The 25,612-nt window shown below is 51.4% G+C and overlaps 1 protein-coding gene and 1 pseudogene across 1 annotated transcript in view; one reads left to right on the top strand and one right to left on the bottom strand.

The window, feature by feature from the left end:
- Positions 1–2,019: 2,019 nt before the first annotated feature.
- On the bottom strand, positions 2,020–2,226 carry LOC144488777 (U2 spliceosomal RNA; annotated as a pseudogene).
- An 11,610-nt stretch (positions 2,227–13,836) lies between these two features.
- The window catches only part of LOC144488776 (uncharacterized), a 38,592-nt gene continuing 26,816 nt past the window's right edge, over positions 13,837–25,612 (top strand). The window contains exon 1 of the mRNA XM_078206876.1: positions 13,837–14,014. The gene's annotated coding sequence lies outside the window, so the exon portion shown is untranslated. The remainder of the gene's footprint in view (positions 14,015–25,612) is intronic.

The following is a 25,612-nucleotide window of genomic DNA, read 5'->3' as shown; positions in this document are numbered from 1 at the left end:
CCCTCCCACTCCCCCTTTTGTCCCCCTCCCCTCCCCATTTTGTCCCCCTCACCCTTTCCTCTCCTCCCCTTTCCTTCCCCTCCCCCTCCCCTCCCCCTCCCCTCCCCTCCCACTCCCCCTTTTGTCCCCCTCCCCTCCCCATTTTGTCCCCCTCACCCTTTCTTACCCCTCCCCCTCTCCTCCCCCTCCCTCTCCCCCTCTCCTCCCCCTCCCCCTCTCCTCCCCCTCCCCCTCTCCTCCCCCTCCCCCTCTCCTCCCCCTCCCCCTCCCCCTCTCCTCCCCCTCCCCCTCCCCCTCTCCTCCCCCATCCCTGTCGCCCTCATGACGTCACAAAGGCCGGGTGGTGGGCGGTCAGAGCTACATGCCGGCTGATTGGCTGGCGGGCGGGTGATGGAACAATGGGAGGGGCGTGGCCAGGGTAGTTTTATAAAGGGCGGCAGGCAGGAGGCATTGCGTAGTCGGTCCTTGGTCTGGATTGTGGATTGTGGGAGGGGGGAAAACAGAGAAAGGGAAGGCACAGCTATTAGGGCATCTTCTGGGTTAACAAGCCAAAGGAGAAGGAAGGGAGAGTGAGGGAGAGAAGATACTGAGGGAAATAGAGTGAGTGAGGGAAGAAGGAAGGACGAGTGACGCAGAGATGCGCAGAGCCTGCTATAGCCGCCACCGGCTGACGGTCAGCAGCCAGTTGGTGAAGGTCTGTCGGCGACGCCAACAGCAGCCAAAGCTGCTGCCACCTGGTGCCCGGGTCCGGAGGAGGGGCCCGACCAGCTCCCGTAGCCGGCACTCTGCGCCCGGCGCTGAGCATGAGGTAAAGATGGTGACCGGACCTGAAACTACCTGCCTTATGTGTACAAACATGCGGCTTCCTCCCCGACAGCTGGGCGGTGGACAGCATGCCCGGCTGGCTTGTTTTGGTAACTTTTTTTTAACCAGCCTTAATTTTGTAGAACCCCTACGGTGCATAAGGAGGCTGTTCGGCCCATCGAAGCAACACCGACAACAATCCCATCCAGGCCCTATCCCCGTAACCCCGTAACTGGGCGGCACGGTAGCACAGTGGTTAGCACTGCTGCTTCACAGCTCCAGGGTCCCGGGTTCGATTCCCGGCTCGGGTCACTGTCTGTGTGGAGTTTGCACATTCTCCTCGTGTCTGCGTGGGTTTCCTCCGGGTGCTCCGGTTTCCTCCCACAGTCCAAAGATGTGCGGGTTAGGTTGATTGGCCAGGTTAAAAAATTGCCCCTTAGAGTCCTGGGATGTGTAGGTTAGAGGGATTAGTGGGTAAAATATGTGGGGGTAGGGCCTGGGTGGGATTGTGGTCGGTGCAGACTCGATGGGCCGAATGGCCTCCTTCTGCACTGTAGGGTTTCTATGATTTCTATGATTTCTATGAACCCCACATACTTGCCCTACTAATCCCCCCTGACCCTAAGGGGCAATTCACCTAACATACACATCTTTGGACACTAAGGGGCAAAATCCATCTAGCCTACACATCTTTGGATACTAAGGGGCTATATATATATATATATATCAGCCCCACAAATTTGTCACACGTAAATCTCGTCAACCTGGTCGGTAACTAAATAAATTTGATCACAAGATTAAAAAGTTTGAAGTGGTGGTTGTGAGGTGCTCCCCACACCACTCCCTGGGCAAACAGGCCTTTGGTCAGTGCTGCCAACTAGGGCCGTTAACCAATGTTTTGTTTGCTGGTTGATGTTACTAATTAGTGATAACCTTCAGTTTGCTGGTCGGTGCCACTAACTATTTATTACCTTCTGTAGTTATGTGATGACTCGTGAAGTTAACCAGCGGTTTTGTTCGCTGGTTGGTTCTGTAACTAGTGGTAACCTTGGGTTTGCTGGTTGGTGCTAACTAGAGTCAGAAATTTTTTTTTTTTTTTTATACTTTTCCAATTCAATCAAATCAAATCCAATTCAGAGTCTCAACAAGTTGAGACATTTCAGATCCAGGCTGACAAGACAGGGCGAGCGACCAAAACCACCCTGTCCTGGGCCCGATCTACATGAGCCAAGCTGATTGGAGAAGGGGGAGGTTCCTCCTCCAAGACTTGAGCTCATTTGCATCTTAGCCAAAAGGCCGAGATGCCGCTTTTAAAAATTGCTTCATATGAAACACATGAAGCCCCAGTGCAACCCAATGGCCTCAACCAAGTGCAGGCGATCCATACTACACTTGATCTTAGCCAAAAGGCCGAGAAGAGAATAACTAGAGTCAGAAATTTACAGCATGAAAACAGGCCCTTCGGCCCAACTTGCCCGTGCTGCCCAGTTAATACCGCCTAGTAATGTTAACCGTTGTTACTTTCTTGGTGCTGCTGACTCATAACTGCTGGCCTGCGGTAAGTTGCTGTTCACCAGTTTACAAACCGCTCAGTCGGACAACAGGCTTAGTTTGCGTAAATGTTGCGAATCCTTTTGAGGCCAGTTCAAGCTATTGTCTGGGTAACTAACAATTAGTCTTTGGTCTGTGATGCTAACGACTGATGTTTTCGTGCAGTGAGTCACTGATGTTTACAGTTTTTAACAAACCGCTAACTAGCTAAGTTGGCCTAAATGTTAACGGGAGGAGGGGGGGGGGGGGGGGGGGGGTGGCACAGTGGTTGGCACTGCTGCCTCATGGCACCAGGGACCTGTGTTCGATTCACCGTATGGAGTCTGCACGTTTTTCCCCATGTCTGTGTGAGTTTCCCCCGGGTGCTCCGGTTTCCTCCCACAGTCCGAAAGATGCACTGGTTTGGTGCACTGCTGTGCTAAATTTTCCCTCAGTGTACCTGAACAGGCGCCGGACCGTGGCAACTAGGTGAGGGACAGGGTCGGGCAAAGAGCAAGCGAGCAGTATTAATAGGGGACTCGTTAATTAGAGGCACAGACAGGCGTTTCTGTGGCCGCAATCGAGAGTCCAGGATGGTGTGTTGCCTCCCTGGTGCCAGGGTCAAGGACGTCTCTGAGCGATTGCAGGACATTCTTAAGGGGGAGGGTGAGCAGCCAGAGGTTGTTGTACATATTGGTACCAACGACATAGGTAGGAAAAGGGATGAGGTCCTGAAGTGTGAATATCGAGAGTTAGGCAGAAGGCCAAAGTGCAGGACCTCGAAGGTAGTAATTTCAGGACTACTACCGGTGCCACGTGCTAGTGAGAATAGGAATAGGAGGATTCGGCAGATGAATGCGTGGCTTGAGAGCTGGTGCAGGGGGTAGGGATTTAGATTTTTGGATCATTGGGATCTTTTCTGGGGAAGGGCTGACCTGTTCAAGAGGGATGGGTTACACCTGAACTGGAGTGGGACTAACATCCTGGCGGGGAGATTTGCTCGAGCCACTCGGGAGGGTTTAAACTAGTTTGGCAGGGGGGTGGGACCCAAAGCAGCTGGGAGACAGAAGAGAAGTTTGAGGACAGCACAGAAATTAAAGAGAGCACATTAATTAGTAAAGGCAGTGTCAGTAACCCTCGTATCAGACAGATCAGGCAAAAGCAAGACAGAGAGCAAGGGAAAATCAGATTAAACTGCATTTATTTCAATGCAAGAGGCCTGATGGGCAAGGCAGATGAACTCAGGGCATTGATGGGTACAGGGGACTGGGATATTATCGCAATTACTGAAACATGGCTAAGGGAGGGACAGGACTGGCAGCTCAATGTTCCAGGGTACAGATGCTATAGGAAAGAAAGAACAGGAGGTAAGCGAGGAGGGGGAGTTGCATTTTTGATTAGGGAAAACATCACGGCCGTACTGAGAGGGGATATATCCGAGGGTTCGGCCACTGGGTAGAACTGAGAAATAAGAAAGGGGGAAATCACTTTGATCGGGTTGTACTATAGGCCCCTAAATAGTCGGCGGGAAATTGAGGAGCAAATTTGTAAGGAGAAGGGCGGCACGGTAGCACAGTGGGTTAGCACTGCTGCTTCACAGCTCCAGGGTCCCGGGTTCGATTCCCGGCTCGGGTCACTGTCTGTGTGGAGTTTGCACATTCTCCTCGTGTCTGCGTGGGTTTCCTCCGGGTGCTCCGGTTTCCTCCCACAGTCCAAAGATGTGCGGGTTAGGTTGATTGGCCAGGTTAAAAATTGTCCCTTAGAGTCCTGGGATGCGTAGGTTAGAGGGATTAGCGGGTAAATATGTGGGGATAGGTAGGGTCTGGGTGGGATTGTGGTCGGTGCAGACTCGATGGGCCGAATGGCCTCCTTCTGCACTGTAGGGTTTCTATGATTCTATGATTTCTATGATTACAGATAGCTCCAAGAAAAATAGGGTGGTAATAGTCGGGGATTTTAACTTTCCCAACATTGACTGGGACAGCCATAGTATTAGAGGGTCTATCTTGACTTCCAAAAGGCCTTTGACAAGGTGCCTCACGGGAGACTGCTGAGTAAAATAAGGGCCCATGGTATTCGAGGCAAGGTACTAACATGGATTGACGATTGGCTGTCAGACAGAAGGCAGAGAGTTGGGATAAAAGGTTCTTTCTCAGAATGGCAACCGGTGACAAGTGGTGTCCCGCAGGGTTCAGTGTTGGGGCCACAGCTGTTCTCTTTATATATTAACGATCTAGATGACGGGACTGGGGGCATTCTGGCCAAGTTTGCCGATGATACAAAGATAGGTGGAGGGGCAGGTAGTATTGAGGAGGTGGGGAGGCTGCAGAAAGATTTAGACAGTTTAGGAGAGTGGTCCAAGAAGTGGCTGATGAAATTCAACGTGGGCAAGTGCGAGGTCTTGCACTTTGGAAAAAAGAATAGAGGCATGGACTATTTTCTAAACGGTGACAAAATTCATAATGCTAAAGTGCAAAGGGACTTGGGAGTCCTAGTCCAGGATTCTCTAAAGGTAAACTTGCAGGTTGAGTCCGTAATTAAGAAAGCAAATGTAATGTTGTCATTTATCTCAAGAGGCTTGGAATACAAAAGCAGGGATGTACTTCTGAGGCTTTATAAAGCACTGGTTAGGCCCCATTTGGAGTACTGTGAGCAATTTTGGGCCCCACACCTCAGGAAGGACATACTGGCACTGGAGCGGGTCCAGCGGAGATTCACACGGATGATCCCAGGAATGGTAGGCCTGACATACGATGAACGTCTGAGGATCGTGGGATTATATTCATTGGAGTTTAGGAGGTTGAGGGGAGATCTAATAGAAACTTACAAGATAATGAACGGCTTAGATAGGATGGACGTAGGGAAGTTGTTTCCATTAACAGGGGAGACTAGGACGCGGGGGCACAGCCTTAGAATAAAAGGGAGTCACTTTAGAACAGAGATGAGGAGAAATTTCTTCAGCCAGAGAGTGGTGGGTCTGTGGAATTCATTGCCACAGAGGGCTGTGGAGGCCGAGACGTTGAGCGTCTTCAAGACAGAAATTGATAAATTCTTGATTTCTCGAGGAATTAAGGGCTATGGGGAGAGAGCGGGTAAATGGAGTTGAAATCAACCATGATTGAATGGTGGAGTGGACTCGATGGGCCGAATGGCCTTACTTCCACTCCTATGTCTTATGGTCTTATGGTCTTATGGATGGAGTGAAATTTGTTGAGTGTGTTCAGGAGGAATTTCTCATTCAGTATGTGGATGGCCCGACTAGAGAGGGGGCAAAACTTCACCTCCTCTTGGGAAATAAGGAAGGACAGGTGACAGAAGTGTTAGTGAGGGATCACTTTGGGACCAGTGATCATAATTCCATTAGTTTTAAGATAGCTATGGAGAATGATAGGTTTGGTCAAAAGTTAAAGTTCTAAATTGGGGCAAGGCCAATTTTGTTGGTATCAGGCAGGAACTTTCAAAAGTTAATTGGGGGAGACTGTGGGAAGGCAAACGGACGTCTGGTAAGTGGGAGACTTTCAAAAGTGTGTTAACCAGGGTTCAGGGTAAGCACAGTCCTCTTAGTGAAGGGCAAGGCTGGCAGAAGTCGGGAACCCTGGATGACTCGGGATATTGAGGTTCTGATCAAGAAGAAGAAGGAGGCACATGACATGCATAGGCAGCTGGGTTCAAGTGAATCCCTTGAAGAGTATAGGGTGTGTAGGAGTAGAGTTAAGAGAGAAATCAGGAGGGCAAAAAGGGGACATGAGATTGTTTTGGCAGATAAGGCAAAGGAGAATCCAAAGAGCTTCTACAAATACAAAGGACAAAAGAGTAACAAGGGAGAGAGTAAGATCAACAAGGTCATCTATGTGCGGATCCACAAGGGAAGGGTGAGATCCTAAATGAATATTTCTCATCAGTAGTTACAGTGGATGTTGGGGAACTTGGGGAAATAAATAGTGATGTCTTGAGGAGTGTACATATTACAGAGAAAGAGGTGCAGGAAGTCTTAAAGCGCATCAAGGTAGATAACTCCCCAGACCTGGTGAAGTGTATCCCAGGACATTGCGGGAGATGAGGGAGGAAATTGCGGGTCCCCTAGCCGAGATATTTGAATCATCAATAGTCACGGATGAGCTGCCTGAAGATTGGAGAGTGGCAAATGTTGTGCCTTTGTTTAAAAAGGGCTGCAGGGAAAAGCCTGGGAACTACAGGCCAGTGAGCCTCACATCTGTGGTGGGTAAGTTGTTGGAAGGTATTTTGAAAGACAGGATCTACAGGCATTTAGAGATGCAAGGACTGATTAGGGACAGTCAGCATGGCTTTGTGAGTGGAAAATCATGTCTCACAAATTTGATTGAGTTTTTTGAAGGGGTAACCAAGAAGGTAGATGAGGGCAGTGCAGTTGATGTTGTCTACATGGACTTTAGCAAGGCGTTTGACAAGGTACCGCATGGTAGGTTGTTGCATAAAGTTAAATCTCACAGGATCCAGGGTGAGGTAACTAAATGGATACAAAATTGGCCTCTTGACAGAAGCTAGACGGTTGTTTTTCCAACTGGAGGCCTGTGACCAGTGGTGTGCCTCAGGGATCAGTGTTGGGTCCACTGTTATTTGTCATTTATATTAATGATTTGGATGGGAATATAGGGGGCATGGTTAGTAAGTTTGCAGATGTCACCAGGATTGGTGGCATAGTGGACAGTGAAGAAAGTTATCTCCGATTGCAATGGGATCTTGATCAATTGGGCCAGTGGGCTGACGAATGGCAGATGGAGTTTAATTTAGATAAATGCGAGGTGATGCATTTTGGTAGATTGAACCAGGGCAGGACTTACTCAATTAATGGTAGGGCTTTGGGGAGAGTTACAGAACAAAGAGATCTAGGGGTACAGGTTCATAGCTCTTTGAAAGTGGAGTCACAGGTGGACAGAGTGGTGAAGAAGGCATTCGGCATGCTTGGTTTCATTGGTCAGAACATTGAATACAGGAGTTGGGACGTCTTGTTGAAGTTGTACAAGACATTGGTAAGGCCACACTTGGAATACTGTGTACAGTTCTGGTCACCCTATTATAGAAAGGATATTATTACAGTAGAAAGAGTGCAGAAAAGATTTACTAGGATGCTACCGGGACTTGATGGTTTGAGTTATAAGAAGAGGCTGAATAGACTGGGATTTTTTTCTCTGGAGCGTAGGAGGCTGAGGGGTGATCTTATAGAGGTCTATAAAATAATGAGGGGCACAGATCAGCTAGATAGTCAACATCTTTTCCCAAAGGTAGGGGAGTCTAAAACTAGAGGGCATAGGTTTAAGGTGAGAGGGGAGAGATACAAAAGTGTCCAGAGGGGCAGTTTCTTTTCTCAGAGCTGAGTGTCTGGAACAAGCTGCCAGAGGTCGTAGTAGAGGCGGGAACAATTTTGGCTTTTAAAAAGCATTTAGACAGTTTCATGGGTATGATGGGAATAGAGGGAAATGGGCCAAATGCGCGGGCAATTGGGATTAGTTTAGGGATCTAAAAAAAAGGGCGGCATGGACAAGTTGGGCCGAAGGGCCTATTTCCATGCTGTAAACCTCTATGACTCTCTAACTAGGGGATTTTCATAGTAGCTTCATTGCAGTGTTAATGTAGGCCGACTTGTTACACTCGTAAGGAAACTTAAAAGCTATTAATGCACCCCCCCCACCTTTCCCCTTACCCCAGACCTCCAGCGCCTCTGTCTTTTTAAAAAGCTTTAGACTTATAATTTGTTAACCTGTGTTTTAATATCTGACGCCTGGTCTGTTAGTCTGGGTTTTAGAACTTCTGAAAATATTAATCAAAAACTATTAGTTGCACAGACTTTGAATGTTACTTGTGACTAATGAATGAACTGTACAACTATATATGAGGTCCAGATGGCATGAAAGTATAAACTTTAAGCAGACGACCTCAATCTCCATGGATACTGGCAGGTGCAGTTGCCCCTTTATTGAGGTGTGCCTTCAACATAGAATCCCGACAGTGCAGAAGGAGGCCATTCGGCCCATCGAGTCTGCACCGACCACAATCCCACCCAGGCTCTATCCCCACATGTACTCCAGCTGATCCCCCTGACACACTAAGGGGCAATTTAGCACGGCCAATCAACCTAACCCGCACATCTTTGGAGTGTGGGTGGAAACCGGAGCACCCGGAGGAAACCCACGCAGACACGGGGAGAACATGCAAACTCCGCACAGACAGTGACCCGAGGCCGGAAATCGAGCCCAGGTCCCTAGCGCTGTGAGGCAGCAGTGCTAACCACCGTGCTACCGTGCCGCCCTTTGACTCAGAGGGTACAGAACCAGCACAGACCCAGGTTCGGAGTGCCATTGAATGAATGAATTTTGCTTCCCCCCCCCCCCCCCTCCCTCGGCCCCCCCCGCCCCACTCCCCTCCTCTGCATGTCTGTCTCTCAGGTGGAGGCCATCCTGAATTCTCGCTACGTGGAGGGGAACGTGGAGTACCTGCTCAAGTGGAAGGGCTACAACTCCAAGGCCAACAGCTGGGAGCCCTTCGAGAACCTACTGGGCTGCCCCCGGCTGGTCAAGGAGTACCACACTCGGCTGGAGCGGGAGCTGCCACCGGCCCACCACAGCGCCCAGGTAAGAACACCAAGTCCTCGGCCTGCGCCAGCCAGGGGGTATGGGGGGGCGGGGGGGGGGGGGGGGGCGGGGGCGGATGGAGGAGCTGAGTTCATAAAGTGTCGGAGCAGAATTAGGCCATTCGGCCCATCGAGTCTGCCCCGCCATTCGATCATGGCTGATATGCCCCCTCATGCCCAATTTCCTGTCTCCTACCCATAACCTTTCAACCCATTACCAATTAAAAACCTGTAACTCCTCCTTAAATTTACTCACTGTCCCAGCATCCTTTGGGGCAGCGAATTCCACAGATTCACAACCCTTTGGGAGAACGGTACGGTAGCGGCACGGTAGCACAGTGGTTAGCACTGCTGCTTCACAGCTCCAGGGACCCGGGTTCGATTCCCGGCTCGGGGTCACTGTCTGTGTGGAGTTTGCATATTCTCCTCGTGTCTGCGTGGGTTTCCTCCGGGTGCTCCGGTTTCCTCCCACAGTCCAAAGATGTGTGGGTTAGGTTGATTGGCCATGCTAAAATTGCCCCTTAGTGTCCTGGGGTGCGGGGATTAGAGGGATTAGTGGGTAAAATGTGTAGGAATATGGGGGTAGGGCCTGGGTGGGATTGTGGTCGGTGCAGACTCGATGGGCCGAATGGCCTCTTTCTGCACTGTAGGGTTTCTATGATTCTATGAAGTACTTTCTCCTCAACCCCGTTTTAAATTTGCTGCCCCTTATCCTGGGACGATGACCTCTCGTCCCAGAATGCCTCACCAGTGGAAGCATCTGCTCCACGCCTGTCCATAACGGGTGCGCCGGGCTGGCTGGGGAAGCGGTTATGGCTGTTCACCCATCCTGCAAAGTCCCAAGTGTTGACTCTGTTTCTCCCTCCACAGATCCGCTGAGTTTTGCTTCCTGTTATTTATTGCAGGTCGGGGAGGGGGACTTCTGTTTTTCCTTCGCTTCAGCGGGGTGTGGGCGTCGCTGGCGGAACTCCAGCCTTCTGTCGCCCACCCCTAATTGCAACCCCCCGCCGCACCCCCCCCCCACCCCCCCCCCGCCCCCCCGCTGAACTGAGTGAGTCTCGCTCGGCCAGTTCGGAGAGCGGGGTGGGAAGTGGGGTCCCATGCAGGTCAGACCGGGCGAGGACAGCAGATTTCGCCTTCCATGAAAGGGGGGCAACAGTGAACCAGATGGGTTTTTAACGACAATCGATGTTCGTCGCCATGGTCATCATCACTGGGATTAGTGCCGTATATTTCAAATTTCGTTTCATTGAATAATAATAGCTGCTGTTGGTGGAGGGTATCTGACCCCGTGCTGTACCTGTCCTGGGAGTGTTTGATGGGGGACAGTGTAGAGGTAGCTTTACTCTGTATCTAACCCCGTGCTGTACCTGTCCTGGGAGTGTTTGATGGGGGACAGTGTAGAGGGAGCTTTACTCTGTATCTAACCCCGTGCTGTACCTGTCCTGGGAGTGTTTGATGGGGGACAGTGTAGAGGTAGCTTTACTCTGTATCTAACCCCGTGCTGTACCTGTCCTGGGAGTGTTTGATGGGGGACAGTGTAGAGGGAGCTTTACTCTGTATCTAACCCCGTGCTGTACCTGTCCTGGGAGTGTTTGATGGGGGGACAGTGTGGAGGGAGCTTTACTCTGTATCTAACCCCGTGCTGTACCTGTCCTGGGAGTGTTTGATGGGGGGACAGTGTGGAGGGAGCTTTACTCTGTATCTAACCCCGTGCTGTACCTGTCCTGGGAGTGTTTGATGGGGGGACAGTGTAGAGGGAGCTTTACTCTGTATCTAACCCTGTGCTGTACCTGTCCTGGGAGTGTTTGATGGGGACAGTGTAGAGGGAGCTTTACTCTGTATCTAACCCCGTGCTGTACCTGTCCTGGGAGTGTTTGATGGGGGACAGTGTAGAGGGAGCTTTACTCTGTATCTAACCCCGTGCTGTACCTGACCTGGGAGTGTTGGCTGGGGGACAGTGTAGAGGGAGCTTTACTCTGTATCTAACCCCGTGCTGTATCTGTCCTGGGAGTGTTTGATGGGGTCAGTGTAGAGGGAGCTTTACTCTGGATCTAACCCCGTGCTATCCCTGTCCTGGGAGTGTTTGATGGGGACAGTGTAGAGGGAGCTTTACTCTGTATCTAACCCCGTGCTGTACCTGACCTGGGAGTGTTTGATGGGGACAGTGTAGAGGAAGCTTTACTCTGTATCTAACCCCGTGCTGTACCTGTCCTGGGAGTGTTTGATGGGGACAGTGTAGAGGGAGCTTTACTCTGTATCTAACCCCGTGCTGTACCTGACCTGGGAGTGTTTGATGGGGACAGTGTAGAGGGAGCTTTACTCTGTATCTAACCCCGTGCTGTACCTGTCCTGTGAGTGTTTGATGGGGGGACAATGTAGAGGGAGCTTTACTCTGTATCTAACCCCGTGCTGTACCTGTCCTGGGAGTGTTTGATGGGGACAGTGTAGAGGGAGCTTTACTCTGTATCTAACCCCGTGCTGTACTGCCCGGGGAGTGTTTGATGGGGGGACAGTGTAGAGGGAGCTTTACTCTGTATCTAACCCCGTGCTGTACCTGTCCTGGGAGTGTTTGATGGGGACAGTGTAGAGGGAGCTTTACTCTGTATCTAACCCTGTGCTGTACCTGTCCTGGGAGTGTTTGATGGGGGACAGTGTAGAGGGAGCTTTACTCTGTATCTAACCCCGTGCTGTACCTGTCCTGGGAGTGTTTGAAGGGGGACAGTGTAGAGGGAGCTTTACTCTGTATCTAACCCCGTGCTGTGCCTGTCCTGGGAGTGTTTGATGAGGGGACAGTGTAGAGGAAGCTTTACTCTGTATCTAAACCAGTGCTGTGCCTGTCCTGGGAGTGTTTGATGGGGGACAGTGTAGAGGGAGCTTTACTCTGTATCTAACCCCTGTGCTGTCCCTTTCCTGGGAGTGTTTGATGGGGACAGTGTAGAGGGAGCTTTACTCTGTATCTAACCCCGTGCTGTCCCTGTCCTGGGAGTGCTTGATGGGGGACAGTGTAGAGGGAGCTTTACTCTGTATCGATCCCCGTGCTGTACCTGTCCTGGGAGTGTTTGATGGGGACAGTGTAGAGGGAGCTTTACTCTGTATCTATCCCCGTGCTGTACCTGTCCTGGGAGTGTTTGATGGGGACAGTGTAGAGGGAGCTTTACTCTGTATCTAACCCCGTGCTGTACCTGTCCTGGGAGTGTTTGAAGGGGGACAGTGTCGAGGGAGCTTTACTCTGTATCTCACCCCGTGCTGTACCTGTCCTGGGATTGTTTGATGAGGGGACAGTGTAGAGGGAGCTTTACTCTGTATCTAACCCTGTGCTGTACCTGACCTGGGAGTGTTGGATGGGGGACAGTGTAGAGGGATCTTTACTCTGTATCTAACCCCGTGCTGTACCTGACCTGGGAGTGTTTGATTGGGGACAGTGTAGAGGAAGCTTTACTCTGTATCTATCCCCGTGCTGTACCTGTCCTGGGAGTGTTGGATGGGGGACAGTGTAGAGGGAGCTTTACTCTGTATCTAACCCCGTGCTGTACCTGTCCTGGGAGTGTTTGATGGGGGACAGTGTAGAGGGAGCATTACTCTGTATCTAACCCCGTGCTGTACCTGACCTGGGAGTGTTTGATGGGGACAGTGTAGAGGGAGCTTTACTCTGTATCTAACCCCGTGCTGTACCTGACCTGGGAGTGTTTGATGGGGACAGTGTAGAGGGAGCTTTACTCTGTATCTAACCCCGTGCTGTACCTGTCCTGGGAGTGTTTGATGGGGGACAGTGTAGAGGGAGCTTTACTCTGTATCTAACCCCGTGCTGTAGCTGTCCTGGGAGTGTTTGGTGGGGGACAGTGTAGAGGGTGCTTTACTCTGTATCTAACCCCGTGCTGTATCTGTCCTGGGAGTGTTTGATGGGGACAGTGTAGAGGGAGCTTTACTCTGTAACTAACCCCGTGCTATCCCTGTCCTGGGAGTGTTTGATGGGGACAGTGTAGAGGGAGCTTTACTCTGTATCTAACCCCGTGCTGTACCTGTCCTGGGAGTGTTTGATGGGGACAGTGTAGAGGGAGCTTTACTCTGTATCTAACCCCGTGCTGTACCTGACCTGGGAGTGTTTGATGGGGACAGTGTAGAGGAAGCTTTACTCTGTATCTAACCCCGTGCTGTACCTGTCCTGGGAGTGTTTGATGGGGGGACAATGTAGAGGGAGCTTTACTCTGTATCCAACCCTGTGCTGTACCTGTCCTGGGAGTGTTTGATGGGGACAGTGTAGAGGGAGCTTTACTCTGTATCTAACCCTGTGCTGTACCTGTCCTGGGAGTGTTTGAAGGGGGACAGTGTAGAGGGAGCTTTACTCTGTATCTAACCCCTGTGCTGTCCCTTTCCTGGGAGTGTTTGATGGGGACAGTGTAGAGGGAGCTTTACTCTGTATCTAACCCCTGTGCTGTCCCTGTCCTGGGAGTGCTTGATGGGGGACAGTGTAGAGGGAGCTTTACTCTGTATCTATCCCCGTGCTGTACCTGTCCTGGGAGTGTTTGAAGGGGGACAGTGTAGAGGGAGCTTTACTCTGTATCTCACCCCGTGCTGTACCTGTCCTGGGAGTGTTTGATGGGGGGACAGTGTAGAGGGAGCTTTACTCTGTATCTAACCCCGTGCTGTACCTGTCCTGGGAGTGTTTGATGGGGACAGTGTAGAGGGAGCTTTACTCTGTATCTAACCCCTGTGCTGTCCTTGTCCTGGGAGTGTTTGATGGGGGAGTTTGCAGAGGGATAGTTACACCCCCTTGCTTTTGTTTTCCCCTCGCCCCCAAGATCCAGCCCCTGTCTGTGCAAAGTGAACTCAGACTGCCGCTAGGGATTAGTTGCACACTCCCTCTATAAATAAATACATCTGACGTCTTCTGACTATCAGATGTGGTAACTGCGGAGACAGAGACTTGCAGTTTGCAAGTGTTCCTATATTTATCTGTGACACAGCTGTGCACCAGCTTGGCTTCAGCACAGAGTTGTGGTGGCGGGTTAGAGAGGAGAGCAGCGTCGACTGGCTATGGAGGTCGTCGGGGTGAGGAGGCTAGGCATCAGGGTAAGGCCGTGATCTTCTTTTCACCTTCTTGTTCTTTTTCTGCTTTCTGCCGCACTCTCCCTCCCTCTGGTAACACACTCCGCTTATTCTCAGGGCAACCGGAGGTGCGTGGGGAGCAAGGTGGGTTGAGGGGAGAGAGAGAGAAAGCGTAGTTGGGGCTGAGAGGGGGACTTACACTCTGGGCGGTGCAAGGGAGGGGGATTATCGGCCCTCCCCCCCAACCCCAAGCCCTTTCAGGGCCTAGAAAGGAAAGTAAATGAGGGGTTTGAGTTGAAACACTGGCGGGGTGATGGATTGACTGGGAAGGGGGGTGTGGGAGTGGGGGGTGGGGGGCACCTCGAGGCCCTCTTTCCCCCCCCTCCCCACCTCCCTGATACGGGAAGCCAGGGAGTGTGAAGCAGACCTGGGACACACAGACACGCACTCTGATTCTGGGGGGACTGGGAAGGCACGGGGAACCCAGAGTTTTAAAAAAAAATTTCCAGAGGCTTCCGGCAGACGGTAGCACAGTGGGTTAGCACTGCTGCTTCACAGCTCCAGGGTCCCGGGTTCGATTCCCGGCTCGGGTCACTGTCTGTGTGGAGTTTTCACATTCTCCTCGTGTCTGCGTGGGTTTTCCTCCGGGTGCTCCAGTTTCCTCCCACAGTCCAAAGATGTGCGGGTTAGGTTGATTGGCCAGGTTAAAAATTGCCCCTTAGAGTCCTGGGATGTGTAGGTTGGAGGGATTAGCGGGTAAAAAAAAAGGGATTCGCGGGTAGGGCCTGGGTGGGATTGTGGTTGGTGCAGACCCGATGGGCCGAATGGCCTCCTTCTGCACTGTAGAGTTTCTATGAACCCTATATTACTCTGTGACTAATTGGGTGGGGGGAGTGTTTCTTGGGTTTGCGTCCTGGAGGTTGAGGGAGGGTACATTGGAAACGTGGTGTGAAATTCGGTCGAGGGGGTCGGGGGGGGTGGGGGCAAAAGGGGGTCGGCGGATTTATTGCTGTGTGGAATGTGGGCAAAGGATGATGGTTTTTTTGTTTCTAATAACAGCAGAGCAGTCTGGAGAGAGAGAAAGGGAGTGCGATTTAAGAGGTTTGGGGAGGTGGGGTGCGTAGGATTAGGCTGGGGTTGATACGGAGCTATGGGGAGAGTGGGGCAGTGGATTAGTTTGGGATTGATGCAGGGCTCTGGGGAGAGCTGGGTGGTGGGATTTGTTTGGGATTGATACAGGGCTATGGGGGAGAGAGTAGGACAGTGGGACTGTTTGGGATTGATACAGGTTCTAAGGAGACTGGGACGGTGGGATTAGTTGAGGATTAGTGCAGGGATGTGGGAGAGAGTGAGGCAGTGGGATTAGTTTGGGATTGATCCAGGGCTATGGGGAGGGGGGGAGAAGTATGGGACTCTGGGATTTGGGATTGATACAGGGCCATGGGGAGGGATGGGGCGGTGGGATTATTTTGGGATTGATACAGGGATATTGGGAGAATGGGGCAGTGAGATTAGTTTGGGATTGATACAGGGCTATGGGGAGTGAGTGGCGCAGTGGGATTTGGTTGGGATACATGCTGATCTATTGGGAGAGAGGGGAGCAGTAGGATTAATTTGGGATTGATACTGGGCTATGGGGAGATAACGGGGCAGTGGGATTAGGTTGGGATTGAGACAGGCCTGAAGCGGGAGTGTGGGGCAGTGGAATTATTTGGGGTTTGACGCAAGGCTATGGGGAGTGTGCGGGCCAGTGGGATTAGTCTGGGATTGATGCAGGGTTATTGGGAGATAGTGGTGCCCTGGGTTTTGTTTGGCATTGGTACAAGTCTATAGGGATAGTGTGGGGCGGTGGGATAGGTTTGGCATTGATACCGGGCTATGGGCAGGCAGGGGAACTGGAATTAGTTTGGGATTGATACAGGGCTACGGCGAAAAACAGGGCAGTGGTTTTAGTTTGGGATTGATGCAGGGCTATTGGGAGAGTGGGACTATAGGATTAATTTGGGATTGATACTGGGCTATGGGGAGAGTACCGGGCGGTGGGATTAGTTTGTGATTGATACAGGGATATCAGAAGAGAGCGGTGCAGTGGGATTTGTTTGGGATTGATACAGGGCTATGGCAGTGCCATTAGTTCGGGATTGATACAGGGCTCTGGGAAGTGATGGGGCGGTGGGATTAGTTTGGGATTGATGCAGGACAATGGGGAGAGAGTGGGGCAGTGGGGTTTGTTTGGGATTGTTACAGGGCTATGGGGATCGAATGGGGTAGTGGGATTAGTTTGGAATCGATACAGTGCTATGGGAAGAGTGAGGCGATGGGATTATTTTGGGATTGATACAGGGCAATGGGGAGAGAGTGGGGCAGTGGGATTAGTTTGGGGCTGATACTGGGATACGGGGAGTGAGCAGCGCAGTGGGATTTGTTTGGGATACATATTAATCTATTGGGGGAGAGTGGGACAGCAGGATTAATTTGGGATTGATACTGGGTTATGGGGAGATAACGGGGCAGTGGGATTAGGTTGGGATTGAGAGAGGCCTGAAGCGGGAGCGTGGGGCAGTGGAATTATTTTGGGATTGACGCAAGGCTATGGGGAGTGTGTGGGCCAGTGGGATTAGTCTGGGATTGATGCAGGGTTATTGGGAGAGAGTGGTCCCTGAGTTTTGTTTGGCATTGATACAGGTCTATGGGGAGAGTGTGGGGAGGTGGGATAAATTTGGGATTGATACCGGGCTATGGGCCGGCAGGGCAGTGGGATTTGTTTGGGATTGATACAGGGCTATGGGGAAACCATAGAAACCATAGGAAAAAACCATAGAGACCATAGAAACCCTACAGTGCAGAAGGAGGCCATTCGGCCCATCGAGTCTGCACCGACCACAATCCCACCCAGACCCTACCCCCACATATTTACCCGCTAATCCCTCTAACCTACGCATCCCAGGACACTAAGGGGCAATTTAACCTGGCCAATCAACCTAACCCACACATCTTTGGACTGTGGGAGGAAACCGGAGCACCCGGAGGAAACCCACGCAGACACGAGGAGAATGTGCAAACTCCACACAGACAGTGACCCGAGCCGGGAATCGAACCCGGGACCCTGGAGCTGTGAAGCAGCAGTGCTAACCACTGTGCTACCGTGTCGCCCCATCACGCCGAAATCGGGGCAGTGGGATTAGTTTGGTATTGATACAAGGCTACAGGGAGAGAGGGAGGCAGTGGTTTTAGTTTGAGATTGATGCAGGGCTATGGGGAGAGAGTGGGACTGTTGGGTTTTGTTTGGGATTGATACAGGGCTATGGGGAGAGAGTGGGGGCAGTGGGATTAGGTTGGGATTGAGAGAGTCCTAAAGTGGGAGCGTGGGGCAGTGGAATTATTTTGGGATTGACGCAAGGCTATGGGGAGTGTGTGGGCCAGTGGGATTAGTCTGGGATTGATGCAGGGTTATTGGGAGAGAGTGGTCCCTAGGTTTTGTTTGGCATTGACTCAGGTCTATGGGGAGAGTGAGGGGAGGTGGGATAAGTTTGGGATTGATACTGGGCTATGGGCAGGCAGGGGCAGTGGGATTAGTTTGGGATTGATACAGGGCTATGGGGAGAGAGCAGGGTGGCGGGATTAGTTTGGGATTGATACAGGGCGATGGGGAGAGTGTGGGGCAGTCATATTAGTTTGGGATTGATGCAGGGATATGGGGACAGAGCGGGGCAGTGGTATTAGTTTAGGATTCATACAAGGCTACAGGGAGAGAGGGAGGCAGTGGTTTTAGTTTGAGATTGATACAGGAGAATGGGGCTATAGGGAGAGAGTGGGCCAGTGGGATTAGTTTGGGTTTGATACGGGGCAATGGGGAAGAGTGGGGTAGTGGGATTAGTTTGGGATTGACACAGGGCTATGGGGAGAGTGCAAGGTAGTGGGATTAGTTTGGGATTGACATAGGGCCATGGGGAGAGAGCGGGGCAGTGGGATGAGTTCAGGATTCATCCAGGGTTACGGGGGGAGTGGGACAAAGAGATTAGTTTGGGATTGATACTGGGCTATGGGGTGGGAGTGGAGCAGTGGGATTAGTTGGGATTGATACAGGACTATGGGGAGTGCGGGGCCGTGGGAATAGTTTGGTATTGATACAGCGCTATGGCGAGAGAGTGGGGCAGTGGGATTATTTTAGGATTGATACAGGACTATAGGGGAGAGTGGGGCAGTGGGATTAGTTGAGGATTGATGCAGGGCTATGGGAAGAGAGCAGGGTTGTGGGATTAGTTTAGGGTTAATACAGGGCTACGGGGTGAGAGCGAGGCAGTGGGATTAGGTTGGGATTGACCCAGGCCTAAAGTGCGAGCGTGGGGCAGTGGAATTATTTTGGGATTGTTGCAGAGCTATGGCGGGGATGAGGGCGAGTGGGATTAGTCTGGGATTGATGCAGGCCTATTGGGTGAGAGTTGTGCCCTGGGTTTTGTTTTGCATTGTTGCAGAGTTACGGGGAGAGAGCGAGGCAGTGGAATTAGTTTGGGATTGATGCAGGACTATGGGGGGAAAATGGGGCCTTGGTTAGTTTGGCATTGATACTGGGATATGGGGAAAGGGCTGGGCAGTGGGGTTAGTTTGGGATTGAGACGGGTCTATAGGGCAAGAGTGGGGCTGTGGGATTAGTTTCAGGTTAATACAGGGCAATGGGGGGGAGAGCGAGGCAGTTGGGATTAGGTTGGGTTGATACAGGGCTAAAGTGGGAGCGTGGGGCAGTGGAATTATTTTGGGATTGACGCAGGGCAATACAGAGAGAGTGGTGCCCTGTGTTTTGTTTGGCATTGATACAGGCCTATGGGGAGGGTGTGGGACAGTGGGATTTGTTTGGGATTGATACTGGGCTATGGGTGGGCAGAGGCAGTGGGATTTATTTGGGATTGATACTGAGCTATGGGGAGAGAGCGAGGCAGTGGATTTATTTGGGATTGATACAGGGCTACAGGGAGAGAGCGAGGCAGTGGATTTATTTGGGATTGATACAGGGCTACAGGGAGAGAGCGAGGCAGTGGATTTATTTGGGATTGATACAGGGCTACAGGGAGAGAGCGAGGCAGTGGATTTATTTGGGATTGATACAGGGCTACGGGGAGAGAGCGAGGCAGTAGTTTTAGTTTGGGATTGATGCAAGAGCTGTGGGGAGAGAGTTTGGTGATGGGATTAGTTTTGGATTGATATAGGGCTATGGGGAGAGTGTGGGGCAGTGGGATTAGTTTGGGGCTGATACTGGGATATGGGGAGAATGGGGCAGTGGGATTAGTTTGGGGCTGATACTGGGATATGGGGAGAATGGGGCAGTGGGATTAGTTTGGGGCTGATACTGGGATATGGGGAGAATGGGGCAGTGGGATTAGTTTGGGGCTGATACTGGGATATGGGGAGAATGGGGCAGTGGGATTAGTTTGGGATTGACACAGGGCTATGGGGAGTGAGCGGGGCAGTGGGATTTGTTTGCGATGCATACAGATCGTGGGCGGCACGGTGGCACAGTAGGTTAGCACTGCTGCTTCACAGCTCCAGGGACCTGGGTTCAATTCCCGGCTTGGGTCACTGTCTGTGTGGAGTTTGCACATTCTCCTCGTGTCTGCGTGGGTTTCCTCCGGGTGCTCCGGTTTCCTCCCACAGTCCAAAGATGTGCGGGTTAGGTTGATTGGCCGTGCTAAAAATGACCCCTTAGAGTCCTGAGATGCGTAGATTAGTGGGATTAGCGAGTCAATATGTAGGGATATGGGGGTAGGGCCTGGGTGGGATTGTGGTCGGTGCAGACTCGATGGGCCGAATGGCCTCTTTCTGTACTGTAGGGTTTCTATGATCTATTGGGAGAGAGTGGGACAGCGGGATTAATTTGGGATTGATACAGGGCTATGGAGAGAGCTGGGCAGTAGGATTAATTTGGGATTGATACAGGGCTATGGGGAGAGCTGAGTGGTGGGATTTGTTTGGGGATTGGTACAGGGTTCGGGGAAAGAGCGAGGCAGTGGGATTGGTTTCAGATTGAAAACGGTTTTGGGTAGAGTGCGGGGCAGTGGGATTAGTTTGGGATTGATACAGGGCTCTTGGGAGGGAGTGGGACAGTTGGAGTTTTTTGGTGTTAATACAGGGCTATTGGGAGAGAATGGTGCAGGGGGATTTGTTTGGGATTGATACTGGGCTATGGGGAGATAACGGGGCAGTGGGATTAGGTTGGGATTGAGACAGTCCTGAAGCAGGAGTGTGGGGCAGTGGAATTATTTTGGGTTTGACGCGAGGCTATGGGGAGTGTGGGGGCCAGTGGGATTAGTCTGGGATTGATGCAGGGTTATTGGGAGAGAGTGGTGCCCTGGGTTTTGTTTGGCATTGGTACAAGTCTATGGGGATAGTGTGGGGAGGTGGGATAAATTTGGGATTGATACCGGGCTATAGGCAGGGAGGGGCAGTGGGATTTGTTTGGGATTGATACAGGAATATGGGGAGAGAATGAGGCAGTGGTTTTAGTTTGGGATTGATGTAGGACTATGGGGAGAGTGTGGGGCAGTGGGATTAGTTTGGGATTGATACAGGGCTATGGGGAGAGAGTGGGGTAGTGGGATTAGTTTGGGATTGATACAGGGCTATGGGGAGAGAATTGGGCGGTGAGATTTGATTGGGTTTGATACAAGGCTGTGGGGAGAGAGTGGGGCAAGGGGATTAGTTTAGGTTTGATACAGGCAATGGGGAGAGAGCGGGGTAACCGGACTAGTTTGTGATTGATACAGGGCTTTGGGGAGAGAGCAGGATAGTGGGATGAGTTCAGGATTGATACTGGTCGATGGGGAGAGAGTGGGGCAGTGGGATTATTTTGGGATTGACGCAGGGCTCTGGGAACAGCTGAGTGGTGGGATTTGTTTGGGATTGATACAGGGCTATGGGGGAGAGAGTGGGACAGTGGGACTGTTTGGGATTGATACAGGGCTATGGGGGAGAGAGTGGGACAGTGGGACTGTTTGGGATTGATACAGGGCTTTGGGGAGAGAGCAGGATAGTGGGATAAGTTCAGGATTGATACTGGTCTATGGGGAGAGAGTGGGGCAGTGGGATTATTTTGGGATTGATGCAGGGCTCTGGGGAGAGCTGGGTGGTGGGATTTGTTTGGGATTGATACAGGGCTATGGGGGAGAGAGTGGGACAGTGGGACTGTTTGGGATTGATACAGGGCTTTGGGGAGAGAGCAGGATAGTGGGATAAGTTCAGGATTGATACTGGTCTATGGGGAGAGAGTGGGGCAGTGGGATTATTTTGGGATTGATGCAGGGCTCTGGGGAGAGCTGGGTGGTGGGATTTGTTTGGGATTGATACAGGGCTATGGGGGAGAGAGTGGGACAGTGGGACTGTTTGGGATTGATACAGGTTCTAGGGAGACTGGGACGGAGGGATTAGTTGAGGATTGGTGCAGGGCTATGGGAGAGAGGGAGGCAGTGGGATTAGTTTGGGATTGATCCAGGTCTATGGGGGAGTGAGTGGGACAGTGGGATTAGTTTGAGATTGATCCAGGGCTATGTGGAGGGAGGGGGGAAAGTATGGGACTCTGGGATTTGGGATTGATACAGGGCCATGGGGAGGGATGGGGCGGTGGGATTAGTTTGTAATAGATGGAGGGCAACGGGGAGAGAGTGGGGTTTGTTTGGGATTGATACAGGGCTATGGGGAGAGAGTGGGGCGGTGGGATTATTTTGGAATTGATACCGGGCCATGGGCAGGCAGGGGCAGTGGGATGTGTTTGGGATTGTTACAGGGCTATGGGAAGAGTGGGGCAGTGGGATGTGTTTGTGATTGTTACAGGGCTATGGGGAGTGAGTGGCGCAGTGGGATTTGGTTGGGATACATGCTGATCTATTGGGAGAGAGGGGGGCAGTAGGATTAATTTGGGATTGATACTGGGCTATGGGGAGATAGCGGGGCAGTGGGATTAGGTTGGGATTGATACTGGGCTATGGGGAGATAGCGGGGCAGTGGGATTAGGTTGGGATTGATACTGGGCTATGGGGAGATAGCGGGGCAGTGAGATTAGGTTGGGATTGAGACAGGCCTGAAGCGGGAGCGTGGGGCAGTGGAATTATTTTGGGTTTGCCGCAAGGCTATGGGGAGTGTGCGGGCCAGTGGGATTAGTCTGGGATTGATGCAGGGCTATGTGTAGAGAGTGGTCCCTGGGTCTTGTTTGGCATTGATACAGGTCTATGGGGAGAGCGTGGGGAGGTGGGATAAGTTTGGAATTGATACCGGGCTATGGGCAGGCAGGAGCAGTGGGATGTGTTTGGGATTGTTACAGGGCGATGGGAAGAGTGGGGCAGTGGGATTAGTTTGTGATTGATGCAGGGCTATGGGGCAAGAGAGCGGAGCCATGGGATTAGTTTGGTATTGATACAGCGCTATGGGGAGAGAGAGGGACAGTGGGATTATTTTGGGATTGATGCAGGGCTCTGGGAAGAGCTGGGCGGTGGAATTTGTTTGGGATTGATGCCAGGTCATTGGGAGAGAGTTGTGCCCTGGGTTTTGTTTGGCATTGTTACAGGATTACGGGGAGGGAGTGAGGCAGTGGGATCAGTTTGGGATTGACGAAGGACTATGGGGGAAAATGGGACTGTGGCATTAGCTTTGGATTGATACAGAGCTATGGGGAGAGCAGGACAGTCATATTAGTTTGGGATTGTTTCAGGGATATGGGGACAGCGGGACAGTGGTATTAGTTTAGGATTCATACAGGGCGATGGGGAGAGCGGAGCTGTGGGGTTGGTTTGGCATTGATACCGGGCTATGGGGAAAGAGTTGGGCAGTTGGATGAGTTTGAGATTGATACAGGGCTCTGGAGAGAGAGCGGGCCAGTGGGATTAGTTTGGTATTGATACTGGGCTATGGGCAGTGTGGGGCAGTGGAACTATTTTTGGATTAATTGAGCGCTATGGGGAGAGTTGAGAGTGTGGTCATTTGGGATTGATGCAGGGCTATGCGGGAGAGAGGGCCGGTGGGATTAGTTTGGGATTGATAGAGGGCCATGTGGAGAGAGCGGGGCAATGGGATTATTTCAGGATTGGTCTAGGGGTCTGGGGGAGAATGGGGCGATGGGATTAGCTTGTGATTGAGACCGGGCTATGGGCAGGCAGAGACAGTGGTATTTGTTTGGGATTGTTATAGGGCTACGGGAAGAGAATGAGGCAGTGGAATTAGTTTGGGATTGACGCAGAGCTATGGGGGAAAATAGGGCAATGGGATTAGTTTGGGATTGATACAGGGCTATGGGGAGAGAATGGGGTGGCAGGATTAATTTGGAATTGATGCAGGGCAATGGGGAGAGTGGGACTGTGGGATGAGGTTGGGATTGATACAGGGCTATGGGGAAGACAGCAGGGCAGTCATATTAGTTTGGGATTGATAAGAACAAAGAACAAAGTACAATACAGCACCGCCCCTCCAAGCCTGCACCGATCATGTGTTCCTAACTAGACCATCCGTTTGTATCCCTCTATTCCCAGTCTGTCCATGTGGCTATCTAGATAAGTCTTAAATGATCCTAGCGTGTCTGCCTCAACCACCTTGCTTGGTAGCGCATTCCAGGCCCCCACCACCCTCTGTGTAAAATACGTCCCCCGCATATCTGTGTTGAACCTTGCCCCCCTCACCTTGAACTTGTGACCCCTTGTGTTTGTCATTTCTGACCTGGGAAAAAGCTTCCAACTGTTCACCCTGTCTATGCCCTTCATAATTTTATAAACTTCTATTAGGTCGCCCCTCAACCTCCGTCTTTCCAGTGAGAACAACCCCAGTTTACCCAAACTCTCCTCATAGCTAATACCCTCCATACCAGGCAACATCCTGGTAAACCTCCTCTGCACTCTCTCTAAAGCCTCAACGTCCTTCTGGTAGTGTGGCGACCAGAACTGGGCGCAGTATTCCAAATGTGGCCGAACCAACGTTCTATATAACTGCAACATCGCATGCCAACTTTTATACTCTATTCCCTGTCCAATAAAGGCAAGCATTCCATATGCCTTCTTCACCACCTTCTCCACCTGTGCTGCCACCTTTAAGGATCTGTGGACTTGTACACCCAGGTCCCTCTGTGTGTTTATACTCCTGATGGTTCTGCCATTTATTGTCTAGCTTCCCCCTGCATTCGATCTACCAAAATGCATCACTTCACATTTATCTGGATTAAATTCTATCTGCCATTTCTCCGCCCAATGTTCCAGCCTATCTATATCCTGCTGTATTCTCTGACAATGTTCATCACTATCCGCAACTCCAGCAATCTTTGTGTCGTCCGCAAACTTACTAATCAGACCAGCTACATCTTCTTCCAAATCATTTATATATATCACAAACAGCAGAGGTCCCAGTACAGAGCCCTGCAGAACACCACTAGTCACAGACCTCCAACCAGAAAAAGACCCCTCCACTGCTACCCTCTGTCTCCTATGGCTAAGCCAGTTCTCTACCCATCTAGCTAGCTCACCTTTTATCCCGTGAGATTTAAATTGATGCAGGGATATGGGGCAGAGTGGGGCAGTGGTATTAGTTTAGGATTCATACAAGGCGAAGGGGAGAGCGGGGCTGTGGGGTTAGTTTGGCCTTGATATTGGGCTATGGGGGAAGGGTTGCGCAGTGGGATTAGTTTGGGATTGTTACAGGGCTTTGGGAGAGAACGGGGCAGTGGGATTAGTTTGGGATTAATACCGGGCTATGGGGAGTGAGTGGGGCAGTGGGAATAGTTGGGGATTGATGCAGGGCTAGCGTGAGAGAGCAGGGCAGTGGGATTAGTTTGGGATTGATACAGGGCAATGGGGGAAAATGGGGCAGTGGGATTAGTTGGGATTGATACAGGGCTACGGGGAGAGAGAGCGAGGCAGTGCTTTTAGTTTGGGATTGATGCAGGGCTATGGGAAGAGAGTGGAACTGTGGGATTCATTGGGACTGATACAGGGCTATGGGGAGAGAGTGGGGTAGCTGGAATAGTTTGGGATTAATACAGGGCTATGGGGAGAGTGCAGGGCAGTGGGATTTGTTTGGGATTGATGCAGGACTATGGGGAGAGAGTGGGGCAGTTGGATTAGTTTGGGATTGATACAGGGCTATGGGAGAGAGACAGGCAGTGGGATTAGTTTGGGATTGATACAGGGCCATGGGAGAGAGACAGGCAGTGGGATTAGTTTGGGATTGATACAGGGCCATGGGAGAGAGACAGGCAGTGGGATTAGTTTGGGATTGATACAGGGCCATGGGAGAGAGACAGGCAGTGGGATTAGTTTGGGATTGATACAGGGCTATGGGAGAGAGACAGGCAGTGGGATTAGTTTGGGATTGATACAGGGCTATGGGAGAGAGACAGGCAGTGGGATTAGTTTGGGATTGATACAGGGCCATGGGAGAGAGACAGGCAGTGGGATTAGTTTGGGATTGATACAGGGCTATGGGAGAGAGACAGGCAGTGGGATTAGTTTGGGATTGATACAGGGCTATGGGAGAGAGACAGGCAGTGGGATTAGTTTGGGATTGATACAGGGCCATGGGAGAGAGACAGGCAGTGGGATTAGTTTGGGATTGATACAGGGCCATGGGAGAGAGACAGGCAGTGGGATTAGTTTGGGA

Source organism: Mustelus asterias, unplaced genomic scaffold, assembly GCF_964213995.1.
Source record: "Mustelus asterias unplaced genomic scaffold, sMusAst1.hap1.1 HAP1_SCAFFOLD_1852, whole genome shotgun sequence".
Taxonomy (NCBI): domain Eukaryota; kingdom Metazoa; phylum Chordata; class Chondrichthyes; order Carcharhiniformes; family Triakidae; genus Mustelus; species Mustelus asterias.
The sequence above is the reverse complement of the archived record's forward strand: the minus strand, read 5'-3'. Positions and strand labels throughout refer to the sequence as shown.